Here is a 14,314-nt window from a genome sequence, read left to right as displayed (position 1 = left end):
TTCTTGTTTGCATGCTTTAGGCGGTCCAGTCGCGTTTCGTCGAGACCCCGTCGCCAGCCGGCCGGCACGCCTGCTTCGCCGCTCCCGTGAGCCCTGCGGAAGCGTCACAGGGACCGCGTGACGGAGCCTTTTCCACGTAAAGGGGCCGTGTGGGTGGCCTTCAGGAAGGGGCTGAGGGCTTCCCGTGAGTTGGGGATGTCAGGAGGAGGAGCGAGGGCCTGTTCAAGTCTCAGCAACGCCACATTACTTTTTCTTCTCTTAACTCAGGCGCGCCCTGCGACGGCGCTGCCTGGTCCCGGCGTGGCCGTATCGTGCGGCCTCAGGACACGGCCGTTCGCAGGAGACCGTGAGTAGCGGAATTGTCGGGTTTTGGCCGACGCGCTGCACAGATCAGCTGCTGATTTTCTGTTTTATTTTTGGTAGCTGACGAAGAGACGACAGCCTGGCGATGGCAGGAACTTCCCGGGTAGCCAGGCGGCCTTCCTTGGCGCTCCGTGTGGATCCTCCCCAGCGGGCATCCGAGAGCTGAGTCAAAGGCTACGACCCGCAGAGGGGATGAAAGCGGGGTGCCGGGTCGGGGCGGTTCAGGCTGTGGCGCCTTAGGCTGCACGGTGGGAGAGCCTCACTTTTGTTCACAGTGCTGAGGTGTGCAGGACAGAGCAGCCTCTGGGCGCGTCCTGTCACTCGTCCATCGTGCCTTCTGTGTCTTTTGTGCCTCCTGTGTTGTATGTGCTTTCCCTTATCCCTTCTGGGGGCTTACCAGAAACCCCAGCAACACTTATAACATCTCCAATCTCTGGGCTCCTCAGCTTGGCAGCTCTCAGAGGCCTTGGAATCGCGTCTCTCTTGACAAGCATCCGATTGGATGTCTTTTAGACCTCTTGTTCCGAGCTGTGTCAACAGCCGTGCGCCGCGAGGATCCATTGTTGCGGCTTAGGACTTGAAGAAACGCAAAGATAGGTAGAGGATTGCGGCCTTAAGATTCTTGGGCCTCCGTCTTGGCGGTTCCTGGAGTTTGTCATTCTGTCAGCATCTTCTTCCTCCCGGGTTCTGCGAGCTTCATCAGCTCGCCTTCATTCTCACCCGGCTCATCTTGTTCCGCATTCTCTCAGTCCTTGCGGCCGTTCTTGTGGCCCAGAATTTTGTCTCCCCATTGTGTCCCCTCGTCGGTTGTCTGGTGTGTCACGGGTGTCTGGGTGTAGTTGTCCCGGAGCTGCTCTGCCCTGCTGCCCAGCCTGGCTGTAGGTGTAAAAGGCCAAGTCCAAGGCCCCTGTAATTTGAAATTTGTGATGTAGGGTGTAGTTGGGGTCTAGAACATATCCCTAGAGCAACGCAAGATGTCTGGAGCTGTGAAGTTACCCTGCAGCACTTTGCCTTTTGTCTCAGCTCTCTTTCAGATGCGGACGGATGAAATCGGTGGCAGAGCGCCCCATCCAGGGTAAGGGGGTTCCCCTGAGAAGGTAAGTCAATGTTTGTCTTTGCAGGGCAACTGGAACCGGTCCCTGTGTTGTTACAGGTCTCCTCTTTGTCTTTATTTTTAGGAAATAGAGCCGGCTAGCAGCAGTCAAGGTGAAGCGGGCAAGGTGAGCGTTGACCGGTGGAGGGAGGCTGTTGTTATCGCTGGGCTCTCAGTTTCTGGTGCAACGCCAAGCGTCCCTTCTTGTTTGCATGCTTTAGGCGGTCCAGTCGCGTTTCGTCGAGACCCCGTCGCCAGCCGGCCGGCACGCCACGCCTGCTTCGCCGCTCCCGTGAGCCCTGCGGAAGCGTCACAGGGACCGCGTGACGGAGCCTTTTCCACGTAAAGGGGCCGTGTGGGTGGCCTTCAGGAAGGGGCCGAGGGCTTCCCGTGAGTTGGGGATGTCGGGAGGAGGAGCGAGGGCCTGTTCAAGTCTCAGCAACGCCACATCACTTTTTCTTCTCTTAACTCAGGCGCGCCCTGCGACGGCGCTGCCTGGTCCCGGCGTGGCCGTATCGTGCGGCCTCAGGACACGGCCGTTCGCAGGAGACCGTGAGTAGCGGAATTGTCGGGTTTTGGCCGACACCCTGCACAGATCAGCTGCTGATTTTCTGTTTTATTTTTGGTAGCTGACGGAGAGACGACAGCCTGGCGATGGCAGGAACTTCCCGGATAGCCAGGCGGCCTTCCTTGGCGCTCCGTGTGGATCCTCCCCAGCGGGCATCCGAGAGCTGAGTCAAAGGCTATGACCCGCAGAGGGGATGAAAGCCGGGTGCCGGCTCGGGGCGGTTCAGGCTGTGGCCCCTTAGGCCGCACGGTGGGAGAGCCTCACTTTTGTTCACAGTGCTGAGGTGTGCAGGACAGAGCAGCCTCTGGGCGCGTCGTGTCACTCGTCCATCGTGCCTTCTGTGTCTTTTGTGCCTCCTGTGTTGTATGTGCCTTCCCTTATCCCTTCTGGGGGCTTACCAGAAACCCCAGCAACACTTATAACATCTCCAATCTCTGGGCTCCTCGGCTCGGCAGCTCTCAGAGGCCTTGGAATCGCGTCTCTTTTGACAAGCATCCGATTGGATGTCTTTTAGACCTCTTGTTCCGAGCTGTGTCAACAGCCGTGCGCCGCGAGGATCCATTGTTGCGGCTTAGGACTTGAAGAAACGCAAAGATAGGTAGAGGATTGCGGCCATAAGATTCTTGGGCCTCCGTCTTGGCGGTTCCTGGAGTTTGTCATTCTGTCAGCATCTTCTTCCTCCCGGGTTCTGCGAGCTTCATCAGCTCGCCTTCATTCTCACCCGGCTCATCTCATTCCGCATTCTCTCAGTCCTTGTGGCCGTCCTTGTGGCCCAGACTTTTGTCTCCCCATTGTGTCCCCTCGTCCGTTGTGTGGTGTGTCACGGGTGTCTGGGTGTAGTTGTCCCGGAGCTGCTCTGCCCTGCTGCCCAGCCTGGCTGTAGGTGTAAAAGGCCAAGTCCCAGGCCCCTGTAATTTGAAATTTGTGACGTAGGTTTTACTTTGGTGTCTAGAGGCTTTTCCTAGGTCAACACAAGATGTCTGCATCTGTGAAGTTATCCTGCAGTGCTTTGAGTTGTGTCTTAGCTTCCTAAGCATTTTATTATTTGCTGCCGAATGTGGGGTTCAGAAGAATAAGAAAACCTATGCTGATTATGTTGCATTGGTCCTTACTGTGTGCTGGGATAAAGGACTTTGTAATGGTGTTACTTAAGTTCATGTCTCTCAGGGTGGAGGCCTTTATGTTGTTCTAGTCTCTGAGCTTTTTGGAGGTTTTGATGCCTTTCTTGTCCCTAAGTTTGTTTTCTTATCCAAAAATAACTCCAATACTGTCCCTACTACATAACTTTCACAGTAAAAGAGCGCAGATTAAAATAGCTCTTATGCTAAGGTCAGTAATAATGATGGGTAAAAACGTTATAAAAGTACTGAAGTTTGTACCAAATAGCTTTAGTTTATTGTTTCTTTGGTCTACCCTTCATCCCAATCCCAGTAACATGTTTTAAAAGTGTGTTAGTAATTATACCCAGTTTATTAGAAGAGGAGCAAAAAAAACCCCACTACACTCTTTTTACTAATAATTCATACCACATCCTAAAAGTAAAACAAAACACAAAAAGCTATATAAAACCTAACACAACCAAATCTGCTTAAAAAAACCTCAACAACTTACTAAACAGCAAACCGTTCAATGAGCTCTATGCATTACTAAAAGCAACCTAACCAAATTGCGGCCTTCTAATTCATAAGTAATAATCAATGCTCTATAAAAATAGACCTCATTAACAAAAAAATTAAACTCCTAAAAAATAAGAAATCACTACAAAAAACAAACTACCTTTAAAAATCCATCATATAAATATACACATCCCCAAAAATACAACTAATAAAAACCACCAAAGAAAAAAACAGGTACATGCAACTACAAAAAAAAAAAAAAGATCCAAAATAAACTGCAATTAACCATACAGGAACAATTTGGTTTTAACTCAATAATCTCATAATACCTTGAATCATCAAAATAAAAATACTATCTCCAAATAAACACAAAACCAAAAAATAAATTTAACCATAAATCTTTTTCACATTATCCATAAGTTTAAAACATACTACAATCAAACAAATGAACCCCCCCCTCTAAGAAACAATAATCCAAATAGAAATATAAGAAACCTAACAAATTAGCTACATTACTGTACCCGAAGTACACCAAAATAAACACAACATACTCACAATAATAAAAATCACTAAATAAATAAAAACATACCCTATACCTCACACTGCTACTCAAACCATCATCCTTAACCTTAAAGAACCAGCCCTTTAAAAACATAATACCCCTAAAAAATGAAATCAAACCATAAAACTCATTTCAAAAACAACCTTATCAACACCTAAACTAAAAAACATAATATTCAGTAAATATACCATATCCCCTACCATGCACCAAGTACAAAAAAAAAACCAAATCAAAAAACTATTAAAAACCATCTTAAAAACATTAAATAAAAAAGTCTTTCAAATATTAAAAAACATCTAGCAAAAGCCACCTCATTCATTAACACCCCAAACTCCACCAAGCAAACTAACCCTACCCAATCTAAACCCTGACATATCATTAACAAAACCAAAATCCCAGTAACAAATAAAAAATTGTATTTAAAAAAGCAATTAAAATAAATTCCAGGTTAAATAGAAAAAACTCCATAATACGAAAAAATAACATAATGTATACCTCAAAAAAAATCTAAGCATTAAATAAAAAATACGTATAAACCTCACTTTTTACTCAATATCACTACTCTTATCTGTCTATATATATAACTCATTTCCAAAAGGAACAAAACACCCCACACAAGTGATTTTCAAAAACAAGACTCATTTCCTCACAACCTTCTCCAAACGATATGATCTACCACAAAACAAAAGTCTCCCTTACTTTGAATTCATTTTTAACAAACTAAAAAAAATTTTCAAAGTATATATATATTTTCTTTCTCTTAACTCTATTCAAATGTACTCTAAACTAAAAACCCAAACACCAAAAACTCACACATCCAGCCCTCGGGGGTCTGGGCCTCAACGCTTTGCAACACCAAAAAACCTGATATATAACTAAACAAACAAAACTACACTTCCCAACAAGAACTTTCTAAATTGACCATCTCTTCAAACAACAACTAATTTTATTATTTATTATTCATTTGTTTATAAATACTTTACTCATTAAATAAACATTTTTTCAATTTTCCTCCAAAGAAATCTTTTCTCAAACCAATTAAACAAAATAAAACAACCACTTAAATTTTCTTTATTAAAAACCCTTTTCAAAACTTTTCTCCCAAATTTACCCTAAACCAGGAAAAATATCTATTGTGCATTATACATATATCAATGTAGTATATAAATATAAATTTGATAAAAATAGACATTAAAAAAATGTTTGATTACCATTTCAGGTAAAGGGGCTGTTTGGTGTTTATTAGGTTAGAGGTAGAGCTTTTAAATAAATAATGTAGAAATTAAAATGTACAGATCTATAAAAAATACATTAAGATATAGATATAAAAAAGAAATATAAGTAATATAAACATAGACATGTAGATTAATATTCAATATGAATAAGATATGTATAGATGTTATATATGCTGCTTCACTCCCTACTGCAAGGTCACCGAAGACAGCAACACCCCTCCATGTTCACCAAAATCATATTGCCAATATTTCCAATAAATAGTACATACATCACGGCATCCACGTAAATCCGCCACACTTCATCAGCACATGCGCACTGCTGTACCATCCAATAACCAACCCACACAGTCCTCCACATAAACCACACCTCATCAGCACATGCACACTGCCTTACCATCCAATAACCAACCCACACAGCCCTCCAAATAAACCACACCTCATCAGCACATGCACACTGCTCTACCATCCACTAACCAACCCACACAGCCCTCCAAATAAACCACACCTCATCAGCACATGCACACTGCTGTACCATCCACTAACCAACCCACACAGTCCTCCACATAAACCACACCTCATCAGCACATGCACACTGCCTTACCATCCAATAACCAACCCACACAGCCCTCCAAATAAACCGCACCTCATCAGCACATGCACACTGCTGTCCCATCCACTAACCAACCCACACAGCCCTCCAAATAAACCACACCACACAGGCCCACCAAAACACGTGTGGCACAGCATCCAGAAACCACACAAATTTACAGCACTGCGTTTGGTGAAAAATGCATGAGCACAACCATTTTTAACCACAAATAAATGCACATCACCATATTCAAGCCAAAATGCATCTGCAGACCACCATATCAAACCAGAAATACACATGAACCACCATAGTTACCTAAAAATAAATGCATAGCACCAAATGTGAACCAGAAAAACACAACCACCACCATTCCACTGCTGCTGGAATGGAGTGGCCCTCTCAGGAGGATCCCGGTTGCTTCAGGGCTTTGCGTCCACAAAGGAAAGGCATGCAGAAGGCAACACCATCACCCCAGCCCTGTAGTCTGGACCTAGAAAGGCTTCCAATAAAGCAAGGTGCTGCTGTCCAGGGCAGTTGGAGTTGTTCTGTGCCTTCTTTGGGGGGGAGGAGCAAAGGCTGAGGGGGATGGGGTGGAGACTGGGGGCTCCCGTGTCCCTTGGGGCACGCCGAGGTCCCCGCCAGAGGGAGGAACACGCTGTGCTGGAGGAACAAGGTGAGAGGGGAATGGGGAGGGCTCGTGCTGGGTGCCCTTGCCCAGAGGGGACCCGAGCTGCCAGGAAATTCCCTGGGAGGGCTGGGTGCAGAATCCAAACACCTGTGGAGTTGTTCTGGTTTTTACGGTAGGTATTGGCAAGGGACAGGAATTGACCTCTCTAAATCCCCTTGGAAAGGAACCCCCTCTCTGTGCACTCCATCGTTAGGGTTTTGTTATGTCAGGAACGGCTTAGGGTTAAGAAAGTGGGTTTTGTCTTTCCACCTCTTACTTCCCTGTAAAATGGGAGTGTATAAAACACATGTGTGCATCCCTGAGGTATTAAAATGCACCGATAGAAATTTCTGTGCCTAAGTTCCATAGAGACGAGCGCGTTCTGCACTCGGGGTTGAGTAGGGATTTATATTTTTATCATTCTGACCTGTTAGCTGAAAGAATTGGGAGAGTTTCCAAGAGAAAGAAATGCAAATTTCAAAAAGCAGAACGTTAGAAAGAGAAATATATAAATGTATACATGTTAAAATAAATATAGGGAAGCTACATAGATCTATATATATAGAGAGAGAGCCATAAAAAAGAAAGAAATACAAGTAATCCTAGTCTAGACAAGTAGATTAATATTCAGTATGAAAACTATATGGATAGATGCTAATATAATATATTTTAATATCAGTTATGTGTGATATCTATGTGTATAGATAAAGAAGATCCATATGATAGAAATAAATATTACAAATATTTCAATGTAGGGACCTTTTGTTATTTATTTGGATAGAGGCATGGCATATAAATGAATAATATAGAAATGAAAATATACACATCTATAATAAAGAAATGTATATAGGGTGATAGATAGGGAGATAGACAGATAGATAGATAGAGCCATAAAAGAAGAAATAAATACCAGTAATCCAAATCTGGACAAGTAAATTAATGATCAGTTTGAAAACTATATAGATAGATGGTGATGTACTTTAATATCTGTTATGCATTGTATCTGTGTGTACAAATATAAAAGATCAATTTTATAGAAATAGATATTGAAAACATTTTAAACAAGGGTTTAATTGTTTTTTATTTGGTAAGAAGCTTAGAGGCAGGGCTTTTAAATGATTAATATAGAAATGAAAATATACACATCTATAATAAAGAAATGTATATAGGGTGATAGATAGGGAGATATATAGATAGGGAGATATATAGATAGGGAGATAGAAGGATAGAAGGATAGAAGGATAGAAGGATAGAAGGATAGATAGATAGAGCCATAAAAGAAGAAATGAATACCAGTAATCCAAATCTGGACACATAAATTAATGATCAGTATGAAAACTATATAGATAGATGGTAATGTACTTTAATATCTGTTATGCATTATATCTGTGTGTATAAATATAAAAGATCAATATTATACAAAAATATATTAATTTTTTTATACAAGGGGCTTTTCTTTTTTTATTTAATTAAAGGCATGGCATTTAAATGAATAATATAGAAATGAAAATATACACATCTATAAGAAAGAAATATATGTAGTGAGATAGATAGATAGATAGATAGATAGATAGATAGATAGATGGATAGATAGATAGATGGATAGATAGAGCCATAAAAGAAGAAATGAATACCAGTAATCCAAATCTGGACAAGTAAATTAATGATCAGTATGAAAACTATATAGATAGATGGTGATCTACTTTAATATCTGTTATGCATTGTATCTGTGTGTACAAATATAGAAGATCAATGTTATAGAAATAGATATTAAAAACATTTAAAACAAGGGTTTAATTGTTTTTTATTTGGTTAGAAGCTTAGAGGCAGGGCTTTTAAATGATTAATATAGAAATGAAAATATACACATCTATAATAAAGGAATGTATATAGGGTGATAGGGAGATATATAGATAGGGAGATATATAGATAGGGAGATAGATAGAAGGATAAATAGATAGAGAGATAGATAGATAGATAGATAGATAGATAGATAGATAGATAGATAGATAGAGCCATAAAAGAAGAAATGAATACCAGTAATCCAAATCTGGACACATAAATTAATGATCAGTATGAAAACTATATAGATAGATGGTAATGTACTTTAATATCTGTTATGCATTATATCTGTGTGTATAAATATAGAAGATCAATATTATAGAAAAATATATTACTTTTTTTATACAAGGGGCTTTTCTTTTTTTATTTAATTAAAGGCATGGCATTTAAATGAATAATATAGAAATGAAAATATACACATCTATAAGAAAGAAATATATGTAGTGAGATAGATAGATAGATAGATAGATAGATAGATAGATAGATAGATAGATAGAGCCATAAAAGAAGAAATGAATTCCAGTAATCCAAATCTGGACAAGTAAATTAATGATCAGTATGAAAACTATAGGGATAGATGGTGATCTACTTTAATATCTGTTATGCATTGTATCTGTGTTTACAAATATAAAAGATCAGTTTTATAGAAATAGATATTGAAAACATTTTAAACAAGGGTTTAATTGTTTTTTATTTGGTTAGAGGCTTAGAGGCAGGGCTTTTAAACGATTAATATAGAAATGAAAATATACACATCTATAATAAAGAAATAAATAAAGGGAGATATATCTATGTATAAATTGAAATAAAAACCAAAAAAAAAACCAAGTTATCTAAAACTAGACAAGTAGATTAATATTCAATTTGAAAAATATATGGATCGACGTTCATATATTTTTATATTGATTATGCATTTTATCTATGTGTATAAATATAGCTCAATATGATAGAAATAAATATTAATTACATTTAAGTGAAGGTGTATTTTGTTTTTTATTTGGTTAGAGGCAGGGCTTGCTAAGTTTCGATGGGGGGTGGGTTTTGGGACGTACCTCGGAGAAGAATTTTTGGAAGGGGGTTGCACACGTGGTTTCTTGCCTCGCTTCTCTGCACGTGCAGGGGCGCCCCCCCGCCCGCCCCGGGCTGAGCTCTGCGGCAGTGCTGCCGCCTTGTGGGCAAAGAGCGGTACTGCACCTGTGACATATAGAATAATATAGAAATGAAAATATACACATCTATAAGAAAGAAATGTATATAGGGAGATAGATAGATAGATAGATAGATAGATAGATAGATAGATAGATAGATAGATAGATAGATAGATAGATAGATAGATAGATAGATAGATAGATAGATAGATAGAGAGACAGACAGATAGATGGATAGATAGATGGAGCCATAAAAGAAGAAATGAATTCCAGTAATCCAAATCTGGACAAGTTAATTAATGATCCGTATGAAAACTATAGGGATAGATGGTGATGTACTTTAATATCTGTTATGCATTGTGTCTGTGTGTACAAATATAAAAGATCAATATTATAGAAGTAGATATTAAAAACATTTAAAACAAGGGTTTAATTGTTTTTTATTTGGTTAGAGGCTTAGAGGCAGGGCTTTTAAATGATTAATATAGAAATGAAAATATACACATCTATAATAAAGAAACGTATATAGGGTGATAGAGAGATATATTGATAGGGAGATACATAGATAGATAGATAGATAGATAGATAGATAGACAGATAGATAGATAGATAGACAGAGAGATAGAGTGATAGAGAGATAGAGAGATATAGCCATAAATAAGAAATAAACACAAATTATCCATATCTAGACAAGCTGGTTAATATTCAATATGAAAAATATACGGATAGATGGTAATGTATTTTAATATCTGTTGTGCATTATATCTCTGTGTGTATAAATAAAGAAAATCAATATTATAGAAATAGATATTATAAATCTTTCAATCAAGGGAATTACTGTTTTTTATTTGGTTACAGGCATGGCATTTAAATGAATAATATAGAAATGAAAATATACACATCTATAATAAAGAAATAAATACAGGGAGATATATAGATAGATAGATAGATAGATAGAGCCATAAAAGAAGAAATGAATACCAGTAATCCAAATCTGGACAAGTAAATTAATGATCTGTATGAAAACTATAGGGATAGATGGTGATGTACTTTAATATCTGTTATGCATTGTGTCTGTGTGTACAAATATAAAAGATCAATATTATAGAAATAGATATTAAAAACATGTAAAACAAGGGTTTAATTGTTTTTTATTTGGTTAGAGGCTTAGAGGCAGGGCTTTTAAATGATTAATATAGAAATGAAAATATACACATCTATAATAAAGAAATGTATATAGGGTGATAGATAGGGAGATATAGAGATAGGGAGATATAGAGATAGGGAGATAGATAGGGGGATAAATAGATAGATAGATAGATAGATAGATAGATAGATAGATAGATAGATAGATAGATAGATAGAGCCATAAAAGAAGAAATGAATTCCAGTAATCCAAATCTGGACAAGTTAATTAATGATCAATATGAAAACTATATAGATAGATGGTAATGTGCTTTAATATCTGTTATGCATTATATCTGTGTGTATAAATATAGAAGGTCAATATTATAGAAAAATATATTAATTTTTTTATACAAGGGGCTTTTCTTTTTTTATTTAATTAAAGGCATGGCATTTAAAAGAATAATATAGAAATGAAAATATACACATCTATAAGAAAGAAATATATGTAGTGATATAGATAGATAGATAGATAGATAGATAGATAGATAGAGCCATAAAAGAAGAAATAAATACCAGTAATCCCAGTAATCCAAATCTGGACAAGTAAATTAATGATCAGTATGAAAACTATAGGGATAGATGGTGATCTACTTTAATATCTGTTATGCATTGTGTCTGTGTGTACAAATATAAAAAATCAATATTATAGAAATAGATATTAAAAACATGTAAAACAAGGGTTTAATTTTTTTTTATTTGGTTAGAGGCTTAGAGGCAGGGCTTTTAAATGATTAATATAGAAATGAAAATATACACATCTATAATAAAGAAACGTATATAGGGTGATAGAGAGATATATTGATAGGGAGATAGATAGATAGATAGATAGATAGATAGATAGATAGACAGACAGAGAGATAGAGTGATAGAGAGATAGACAGATATAGCCATAAATAAGAAATAAACACAAATTATCCATATCTAGACAAGCTGGTTAATATTCAATATGAAAAATATACGGATAGATGGTAATGTATTTTAATATCTGTTGTGCATTATATCTCTGTGTGTATAAATAAAGAAAATCAATATTATAGAAATAGATATTATAAATCTTTCAATCAAGGGAATTACTGTTTTTTATTTGGTTACAGGCATGGCATTTAAATGAATAATATAGAAATGAAAATATACACATCTATAATAAAGAAATAAATATAGGGAGATAGATAGATAGATAGATAGATAGATAGAGCCATAAAAGAAGAAATGAATACCAGTAATCCAAATCTGGACAAGTTAATTAATGATCAGTATGAAAACTATATAGATAGATGGTAATGTGCTTTAATATCTGTTATGCATTATATCTGTGTGTATAAAGATAGAAGGTCAATATTATAGGAAAATATATTAATTTTTTTATACAAGGGGCTTTTCTTTTTTTATTTAATTAAAGGCATGGCATTTAAATGAATAATATAGAAATGAAAATATACACATCTATAAGAAAGAAATATATGTAGTGAGATAGATAGATAGATAGATAGATAGATAGATAGAGCCATAAAAGAAGAAATAAATACCAGTAATCCCAGTAATCCAAATCTGGACATGTAAATTAATGATCAGTATGAAAACTATAGGGATAGATGGTGATCTACTTTAATATCTGTTATGCATTGTGTCTGTGTGTACAAATATAAAAAATCAATATTATAGAAATAGATATTAAAAACATGTAAAACAAGGGTTTAATTTTTTTTTATTTGGTTAGAGGCTTAGAGGCAGGGCTTTTAAATGATTAATATAGAAATGAAAATATACACATCTATAATAAAGAAATGTATATAGGGTGATAGATAGGGAGATATATAGATAGGGAGATATAGAGATAGGGAGATAGATAGGGGGATAAATAGATAGATAGATAGATAGATAGATAGATAGATAGATAGATAGATAGATAGATAGATAGATAGATATATAGATAGACAGAGAGATAGAGAGATAGAGAGATAGAGAGATATAGCCATAAATAAGAAATAAACACAAATTATCCATATCTAGACAAGCTGGTTAATATTCAATATGAAAAATATACAGATAGATGGTAATGTATTTTAATATCTGTTGTGCATTATATCTCTGTGTGTATAAATAAAGAAAATCAATATTATAGAAATAGATATTATAAATCTTTCAATCAAGGGAATTACTGGTTTTTATTTGCTTACAGGCATGGCATTTAAATGAATAATATAGAAATGAAAATATAAACATCTATAATAAAGAAATAAATATAGGGAGATAGAGAGATAGAGAGATAGAGAGATAGATAGATAGATAGATAGATAGATAGATAGATAGATAGATAGATAGATAGATAGAGCCATAAAAGAAGAAATGAATTCCAGTAATCCAAATCTGGACAAGTAAATTAATGATCAGTATGAAAACTATATTGATAGACGGTGATCTACTTTAATATCTGTTATGCATTGTGTCTGTGTGTACAAATATAGAAGATTAATATTATAGAAATTGATATTAAAAACATGTAAAACAAGGGTTTAATTGTTTTTTATTTGGTTAGAGGCTTAGAGGCAGGGCTTTTAAATGATTAATATAGAAATGAAAATATACACATCTATAATAAAGAAATGTATATAGGGTGATAGATAGGGAGATATATAGATAGGGAGATATATAGATAGGGAGATATATAGATAGGGAGATAGATAGGGGGATAGATAGATAGATAGATAGATAGATAGATAGATAGATAGATAGATAGATAGAGCCATAAAAGAAGAAATGAATTCCAGTAATCCAAATCTGGACAAGTAAATTAATGATCAGTATGAAAACTATAGGGATAGATGGTGATGTACTTTAATATCTCTTATGCATTGTGTCTGTGTGTACAAATATAAAAGATCAATATTATAGAAATAGATATTAAAAACATGTAAAACAAGGGTTTAATTGTTTTTTATTTGGTTAGAGGCTTAGAGGCAGGGCTTTTAAATGATTCATATAGAAATGAAAATATACACATCTATAATAAAGAAATGTATATAGGGTGATAGATAGGGAGATACATAGATAGGGAGATATATAGATAGGGAAATAGATAGGGGGATAAATAGATAGATAGATAGATAGATAGATAGATAGATAGATAGATAGATAGATAGATAGATAGATAGATAGATAGATAGATAGAGCCATAAAAGAAGAAATGAATTCCAGTAATCCAAATCTGGACAAGTAAATTAATTATCAGTATGAAAACTATATAGATAGATGGTAATGTACTTTAATATCTGTTATGCATTATATCTGTGTGTATAAATATAGAAGATCAATATTATAGGAAAATATATTAATTTTTTTATACAAGGGGCTTTTCTTTTTTTATTTAATTAAAGGCAAGGCATTTAAATGAATAATATAGAAATGAAAATATACACATCTATAAGAAAGAAATGTATGTAGTG

The 14,314-nt window shown here is 36.3% G+C and overlaps 1 long non-coding RNA gene across 1 annotated transcript; it reads left to right on the top strand.

Annotated features, from left to right (window-relative positions):
- Window positions 1–662: 662 nt before the first annotated feature.
- LOC147652348 (uncharacterized) lies at window positions 663–3,407 on the top strand. Its single transcript, XR_015288467.1, has 5 exons — window positions 663–1,460; window positions 1,542–1,583; window positions 1,678–1,846; window positions 1,930–2,008; window positions 2,086–3,407. It is a non-coding gene; the product is annotated as an uncharacterized LOC147652348 (long non-coding RNA).
- Window positions 3,408–14,314: the final 10,907 nt, after the last annotated feature.

Source organism: Cyanistes caeruleus, chromosome 6 (genome assembly GCF_971803275.1).
Source record: "Cyanistes caeruleus chromosome 6, bCyaCae1.hap1.1, whole genome shotgun sequence".
Taxonomy (NCBI): Eukaryota; Metazoa; Chordata; class Aves; order Passeriformes; family Paridae; genus Cyanistes; species Cyanistes caeruleus.
Note: the sequence above shows the minus strand (reverse complement) of the source record. Positions and strands in the feature narration are given on the sequence as shown.